Raw genomic sequence first — 8,930 nt, 5'->3', positions numbered from 1 at the left:
TAACCATAGTTGGACTTAATTATAACCAAGAGCATTATTGTAATTTTCATCTTTATTTTTCTCTTCCTAACACCCCGCTCATTCTCTTTCTTCCCCTTTTATTAATCAATCATCCACTTATTCTCTTTCCCATTTCTTAATTATCCCTTCATCACTTATTTTCTTTTTTCTCATTTCATAATAAACCTCTTTTTCTCATATTTAAATCAAATATTCTCATAAAATACTTATTGCAAATAGTTTAATTACAAAAGATACATTAAAAAATTAACATAACAATTTAAATTTATAAAAATTCTACGTATAAACTATCAACCTGTCTATTGATGAATTAATTTCTTAATATATCTTTCGTACGCAAAATAATTTAAACCTAATTATTGAAACTTGACTACTATTGTAGAATTATTGAAATTTTTGTATTGAAACTACTTCATCTTATCAAGACTCAGTTGATTTAATATTATTTTAATTTCACTTCGTTGTTAATATCATTCTGTTATCATATTTAGGTATTTATCATGCAATATTATATTTATCTGATATATTAAAATTATCATTAAAATTTTACAAAACATGATTTTCTTTTAATATACGAGGACTGAGGTTTATGTTATATATAAATCACAGTTTATTTTATTATCTTTCGGGATGGTGTTTGTTAATAAGTACACGGGTGTTTGTTAATAGGTATATTGTACTTTTACGATGTGCAATTATTGATATCGGCTATTCCGTTTAATCAATTGTTACGTGGATCATAAATCTAATATTATATTATGTATAAAATATCACTTTTCATGATCAACATTTAGGTTTTAGGCATCAGTAATGTTGAAAAGTAATATTTATTTTGAAATTGAAAATTAAGAATAACTAATGAAATTTATAAGATATTTACAAAAATATAACACAAAAATTATGAAACAAATTTTTTAAATCAATAGTATGTGTAGCATGGGCAATAATGCTTGTTTTTCAGAAAAATCAAATTATTTTTCAGAAAAATATATAAAAGTCTACTCATCTTTTTAATAACTGTTTTCAAACTGCATACATTAGGGGTGAGCAAAAAACCGAATAAATCTGAAACCGAAACCGGTAAAAACCGTTAAAACCGAACCTAAACCAAAACCGCAAACTTAAACCGAACCCGAAACCGATTTTGCGGTTCCGGTTATAGCTAGTAACCGAATCGATTTTTATTATAAATATTATATATATATATATATATATATATATATATATATATATATATATATATTATTTATATAAAGACTTAAATACTAGTAAGAACTAATTCTTATTTCTTTAAATATGAGGATATACCTACATATTCATTATTGCTCATATTTATATGGCTGGAAGTTTACACTGGTGATTGGCAGACTACAATTGATCACTTATATAGTTATAGTTTCTGCTGTATAAATGACAAGTTCAACTACTCAGCAAGATTCAACTATATTTCATGTGTGACTTGATACTTAGACTTAGTAGTATGCAGATTTATGATTTAGATTATGCTTTTATTTTATTTAAACTTTTGATGGATGTATAATTTTTATTTAGATTTTAATTATTCATGTATAATTTATTTCTTTTTTTTACGCGGTTTTTTAACCGAAACCGAATCCGAGATTTTAAAACCGAAACCGACAATGAGGTTGCGGTTGAGATTTTTGATTTTTAAAACCGAGGACATGCGGTTCCGGGTGCGGTTTTATCCAAAGCCCGCACCGAAACCACATCCGCTCTCCCCTAGCATACATCAAATGCTCACTACACCATAGATTGCATTTCGCAACCACTCAAAAAAAAATTCCACAAAATCGTTGCAATTGAAAAATTAAAAACAGTCTATCGCAATGCCGAAAAAACGTTACAATAGAATCAAATTTTCGTTAAAAAGTTTGAAAAGGCTATAAAAAGCAAGGTATTTTGCAACGCTAGTACCAGGCGTTGCAGTAGATTAGAATTTTGGGGCCAAAAAACTGGCGGGCCAAGAGTAAATTAGTAGTGGCGGGATAGTGAAAATTAGAAGTGCCCGGGTTAATTAAAAGAAAAAAACACACAAAAAAGAAAGTACACTACACTCAGTTACACTACAGATAATTAAAACACTACACTAACACTACAGAGTACAGAGGCATTATATCGAAGAGAGAGGAGCGAAAGAGAAGAAGTCGAGAGGATCGAAGAACAGAGGCTGGGCGTGTGAGAGAGAAGTCGAAGGCAAGGCTCGGTATAATTAGGTACACAACCCCGTTTCTCTGTATGTCTCTCATAAATTAGGTATATATGTGTTTAATTGGGTGTCTATATATGTTTAATTGATTGTGTATATGTGGGTAATGGTGTATATGCTTGTTGTTAATTAGGGGTTTAAATTGGTTTAGGTTGATGTGCTTGCATGTTTTAGGGTTCAGATTATGTTGATACATGGATTTCTTGTTCTCTGATTTTGTGCTTTGTTAGATGGTTTTGTATATTTTCAGATTATGTTGATACATGGGTTTCTTGTTCTTTGATTTTGTGCTTTGTTAGATGGTGTTGTATATTTTCAGATTATGTTGATACATGGGTTTCTTGTTCTCAGATTTGTTACATGTTTAATTTAGGTTTTTTATATGTACTAAAATCAATTTTGGAGGGATTTAGTAATTGTGGTTTAAATGGGTTTACTGGGCTCTAAACAGTGGGGTTATTCACTATACCATAGATTGCATTTAGCAACCCCTAAAAATAGTTGCTATATTATAAAAAAGCATTGCAATAGCCTCTATTGCAACAATTTTCAAAAATTCGACCGTTAAGTTTGCCCCCGTTGCCATAGGGCTCTTTTTGCAATGAATTAACCCTTGTATTGCAACATGTTCAATTCATTGCCAGAGCCACATATTGCAACAAGTTTTTCTCTATAGCAATGCAATTTAAATCATTGCTGTAGTTTGTTCTATTATTGCAACAAAATTTGCAACACTTTATTTTGATTTAAACATTGCCATAGAGCACCTGTGGCAACAAAGTTTGCTCCTAATGTATTGTTATTTTAGTGAATTATAATATAAAAAGCAACCTCTAAGGCAACATTGTTACATATTTGATGATGTCACAGGTATTTAACTTGTTTAGTGTGCAGAAATGAAGATCAGAGTTTAATCTAGGATCAGAGTTTAACGACTGCCAGCTGGATCAGAGTTTGTATGATGATCAGAGTTTGCAGGCGGCTGATTTCTAGGAGAAGATCTGGATAAGCAAGGAAAGAGAATATCAAGGGAGATATGCAAATCAGAACATGGAAAAGATAGCTACTGATTAGATTATTTTAGGATGCAGATAAATGTAAATCAATCAGTAGATATCATGTAACTGTGTATATAAACACAGCTTAGGGTTTACTCTAGAGGAGTTAACAACTGAATATCATTCGTGTAACCTAGCAGCTCTTAGTGATAAATTATAAATCACTAAGAGATTATTTGTAAGCTACTGTGAATTGTGAATAAGAGATTAGTTGATTTATTCTCTTATACTTGTGTTTTGTCTTTGACTGTGTTCACTATATTATCCTATATAGTGAGTTTATTCAGCCTAACAAGTGGTATCAGAGCCAGCTCTGTTGATATACCTACAGTGAGATCTTAATCACACAGTCATGTCTGAGAAATCACAAAACAGTAGATATGAGTCACTTAGGGTTCCGGTCCTCAGGGCATCTGAATATTCTGTCTGGAGAGTAAGAATGATCATGTTTCTGGAATCAACAGATCCAGAATATCTAGATAGGATTTATGATGGTCCACACATGCCAACAAAGCTTTCTGTTGCAGTGGGAGATGAACCCCAGAAGATGGTCACTATAGAAAAGAAGGACTATACTTCAGAGGACATCTCATCAATTAGTAAGGATGCAAAGGTGAAGCATCTGTTGCATAGTGCTCTAGACAATGCCATGTCTAACAGGGTAATTGGATGCAAAACTGCAAAGGAGATATGGGATGCTTTGGAAGTCAGATGTCAAGGAACCAAAGCCATCAAAAAGAACAGAAGAACCATACTTACTCAAGAGTATGAACACTTTGATTCAAAATCTGGTGAATCACTGACTGATCTTTATGACAGGTTTGTCAAGCTGCTGAATGACTTGTCTCTTGTGGATAAAGAATATGATTTGGAAGATTCAAATCTCAAGTTTCTACTTGCTCTTCCTGAAAAGTGGGATTTGAAGGTAACCACTATAAGAGACAACCATGACCTTGAAGAGATGTCTCTGGATGACATCTTTGGAAGGTTGAAAACTCATGAACTTGAAATGGAGCAAAGAAGCAAACGACATGGTGGCAAACCCAAACCAGTTGCTCTAAAAGTTCAAGAAGAAACAGTTGTGAAAAGCAAGGGAAAAGCTCATGTCAAAAAGTCTGATACTGAGTCATCAAACTCTGATGATGACTCAGACTCTAATATATCTTCAGACTCTGATGACAGTGATACTGAGATGATGCAGCTGGCAGCACTGATGGTGAAAAGCTTCAAGAAGATGGCTTATAAGAACTTCAACAAAGGGAAGAAGTTCTCAAAGAAAGACAGAAACTCTGATAGGAAGGTCTTCAAAAGGAATGAAGGCAAAGAAGAAAAATCTGGAAAATCTGATAAGTCTAAATACACCTGCTTCAATTGTGGAGAGAAAGGCCATTTTGCAACTGAGTGCAAGAAAGCTAAGTGTTAGGTCCAGATACGATTGTAGAAGGGGGGGGGTTGAATACAATCGATACCAAATAATCGCGGAAGATAATCTGATTGAATATAACTTGTTAATCAGATTATAATTAATTAATATAACAATGTTTGAAGTCGTTATATAATTAATATGGTTCAGTTTTAATGTCCACTAAAAGTTCGTAGAATAAATTCGACAGGGTATATTCTAGATTTTAGTGATTAAAACAACCGGGTTATCAAAGCACAGAAAACTGTGGATATAACGATCAAGCAAGTTACGAACAACTTGAAAGCTTTACAAATGCTTTGAATTACAAAGTGATGAACACTAAAAATGAAGAATGCAAAGCCATATTTATAGGCAAAGCATTTGTACTTGTAAGACAATTGAAAGACAAGACAATTGTAAGTAGCAAAGACAAAGTGGAAAGGGCAAGACAATTATAGATTGCCTTGCAAGCACAAGACAAAGCAGTGTGACAATTATTATAGCTAGCAAGACAATCCAGAACTTCGGTAAGACAATTAAATTGCCTTGGCAGGATTGTTCTTTCGGCCAGACAATCCAATTGTCTTGGCAGGTGCATTCGGTCAGACAATCCAAGATTGTCTTGAACGCCTCAGGAATTGTCTTGCAGGCATTTCCTCGGTCAGACAATCAGGATTGTCTTGGCAATGCATATTCGGGCAGACAATCTCGATTGTCTTGCTGAGTATCATTCGGTCAGACAATTAAGAATTGTCATGGAAGCTTCAGTCAGACAAACTTAATTGTCTTGCAGGCAAAGCTTCGGTCAGACAATCTGTTTTGTCTTGGCAGCTTGAAATATTCGGTAAGACAATCTCAGATTGTCTTGCTGAGCTTGAGTGGATGATTGAATGTAATTTGACATATATTTAAAATAGAAAATTATTCACTTAATTAAGTTAATCATAAAAATTCATAAATTAAATTAATTCGAGAGTGAATTAACTTAATAAATAAATTACATAATTAATATAATTATTTATGAAGTGAAATAATAATCTATTAAATATTTAATCACCCATTCTTCAGTAGAACTGCTTCCCGTCTTCTTTAAACATTAATAACTTCGTCTTGATCTGTCGAACGAACGAACCATCAAATCTGCTTGACTTCGAATATTTAAATTTGAATAACTGATACACAGATGTACTGTCTGGTTCATCTGTATCTAGTTAAATCAAATATTCTTTGTCAAATAAACATTAAGAAATTGATTCGTTCATCGAGTCTTCGTCTTGTAAGTACATCTTCATTAAATGGAATCTTCTGATAAAATAAAGTATAGAAACTTTATATCTTCTGAACTCCTGGACGTGCCACAAAAGATTATTTGTGCACTGAGGCTTGAACATATTAATGAACTTCTTTCAGTGGTGTGCAGCAGCATCCTGGAATTTATCTGACATATAATTCCCATAAATCATGTGACGTTCTTCGTACGGATTCCGATGACTTGCTATTTACTGAGCTTTCTTATCTGAGTTGAGTTGTATCTCTTTAAATACAAATAGGCTGAACATATGCCTTTCAATCTCCCCCTATTTGTTTGTTAACATAACATGCAAATTTCCTAGAGGATAACTCAACTAACAGATAAGACAAAGATTTAAACAATGGAATGTAAATAGCAAAAGTTTATGGCTTGCATTAAACATTAAACCATGATCATAAATAGATTACAAAAGGATGTTCCTTGAACATATCTAACAAATATCCTAATCAATCTATTCACTCAGAACGAGTGACTTCTCCTTCTTCAGCATCTGAACAGTGAATAATTGGAGTAGAAGGCTCATTCTGAGTAGGCTCTTCAGCTGCAGTGGATTCTCCACGCTTCTTTCTTTCACGAGCCAATGAAAGATGATATTGAACCTCTATATCCACAGGGTCTTCGATGAAATCTGCTGGCTGAGATTGGTTGATATACTTCATCTTCCTGAAGTATTGATGAATATTTCTCCTTGTGCAGTAGTTTACAATCTCAATATCAGCATCAGCTTTGGCCTTAGTAGCGAAGCCCTTGGTACGTAGAATTTTTGATACAAGAACCAACTGACTAACATCATACTTCAGAAGATGTTGGTGGTCCAGGTAGAAGGTTCCAAACTTTCCCTCGTGAATGAACTTGACACAGTATGGATTTCTGACAACTTGTGGACTGTTATGAATTGCACAATCCATAAGTCTGTCACGTAGGAGTTCATTCAGATTCGAGCTGCGTCTGATCTTGTTACGAATCACCCAGATTTCAGTTAGAGATAGAAACTTGAATAAATCAATTGAAACCCTGAATGTTCCGTTTCTATGAGTAGAAATAATGATCTCCCATTCATTGAGAAGATTCTTGACACCAATAGTTAAATATTCTAACTCGAGAGCAAGAGCACGCATAAACATATCTTCATTAGGGTTAGCCTCTCTCAGGTCATAAATGAAGGATTTGAACTTACCATCATTGAAAGGTTCCCTTTGAGGTCCAGAGAGGATTTGTCTTGCAATATCCCAGCTTTCACCAACTTTCCTGGAGATATCCTCTCTCTTTTCCTTGCACTTAGCATCCCACAGTTTCTGTTTCTCCAGCTTGACCAACTCATCAGTTGTCCTCTTCTCATCCACCAGTTTCTGCAGTTCCTGAAGCTTTGCTTTGCTAGCTTCATGTTGAGCTTTAAACATTTTGACCTTTTCCATGTGCTCAGGGTCCACAGACTGGTCTTCATTGAAAAGAAAGCCTTCCTCGAAACGACCTTCTTCCTCAGCTTCAAAATAAGCAGAATCAAATGCATCATCATCATCAACATCTTCAGGAATATTGTCATAATCCTGATTAGTGAAGATGTTCTCAGTTTCAGGCATTTTGCCTTTAGATTTGCTAGCTGCAGAAGAATCCTTTTTACTTGCTCCTTCTCCACCCTTATCACTCCTGTCAGTCTCACCACCCTTATCACCCCTATCAGCAGCATCAGCATTGCTGTCATCCTTATCTTGCTCCTTCTCCACCCTTATCACTCCTATCAGTCTCACCACCCTTATCACCCCTATCAGCAACATCAGCATTGCTGTCATCCTTATCTTTGTCATCCTTATCCTTATCCCCCTTAGTTGAGGGATCCTCTGGAGTAGACTGAGATGTTGACGGATTGATCTTTAAGTGCTGAACAACTTGAGCCAAAGTTTGCTCCAAGTTGTCAAGTTTCGTCAGACAGAGCTCCTGAGTTTTATCAAATTTGTCCATCCTAGAGTGAATGCCCTTGACATGAGCATCTAATTCCTGTTTGAGAGAAGAAAATGAAGGATCAACAACCTTTTCCTGTAGAGTCACCAACTCTCCACTTCTGAATCTGGCATTCTCAGCATTCAACCTTGAAATCTCAGCTTTCAGGGCAGCCAATTGTTCCTGTAACAGATCAGTGTTGGTGTGTGCACTCACCTCACGAACACTCAAAGATTTATCACTATCCTCTCGTGCATGTGTTTCGCTCGGTGTTTGCCTGATTTCACTCGTGTTTGTCACACCGTCACCAGTACCTGTATATACAACCATAGTTCCCTGAGATGGAACTGTAGGTTGTGAAGGAACAAATTGTCCTTCAGATGCCTGTGAAGGCTGATGTACTTGCAGGTTGCCAAGTATAGCCTGATCCAAAAAGAAAGAGTGATCAGAAAGTTTTTCATATGACAATTTTTGAATATCTGTGCTCTCTCTAAGTGAAGAATTAAAAGACAAAGGTTCTACTAGCGTGAGTGCTAGTTGTGTGCTTGACTCTTTACAGGATACCGCGGTCGGACGGCCAATTTCAATAAATGCATTCTGTGGAGAGAATGAATCTAGAGACTGTATATTTACCGTGTCAGTGTCCAAATCCTTTTGGGAAGAAATGGATGCGGCTGCAGTTGTCTCCGGTTCTGCCACCCTTTGCTTCTTATGAGACAGAGCTGCGGGTTCTCTCAGAATTGCACTCCCACTCCGTTTCCGGGCTACCTTTCGAACAACTGGTGTATGAGTAGTGTCGGTTGATGTGTTTGACGAAGAATCAGTTGTTGAAACGAAAACGTCAGCTGGGTTATGAACCTGGGTGTTTACAGGTTCAATGCTGGGAGTCTAGAAATCAAATCCAATATCACAATCAAAATCTGCAATATCAATATTAAAGGTATCAGTGAGATTAGAAAGTACCTGAGC

The sequence above is a fragment of the Daucus carota genome, chromosome 9 (genome assembly GCF_001625215.2).
Source record: "Daucus carota subsp. sativus chromosome 9, DH1 v3.0, whole genome shotgun sequence".
Taxonomy (NCBI): domain Eukaryota; kingdom Viridiplantae; phylum Streptophyta; class Magnoliopsida; order Apiales; family Apiaceae; genus Daucus; species Daucus carota.
The sequence above is the reverse complement of the archived record's forward strand: the minus strand, read 5'-3'. Positions refer to the sequence as shown.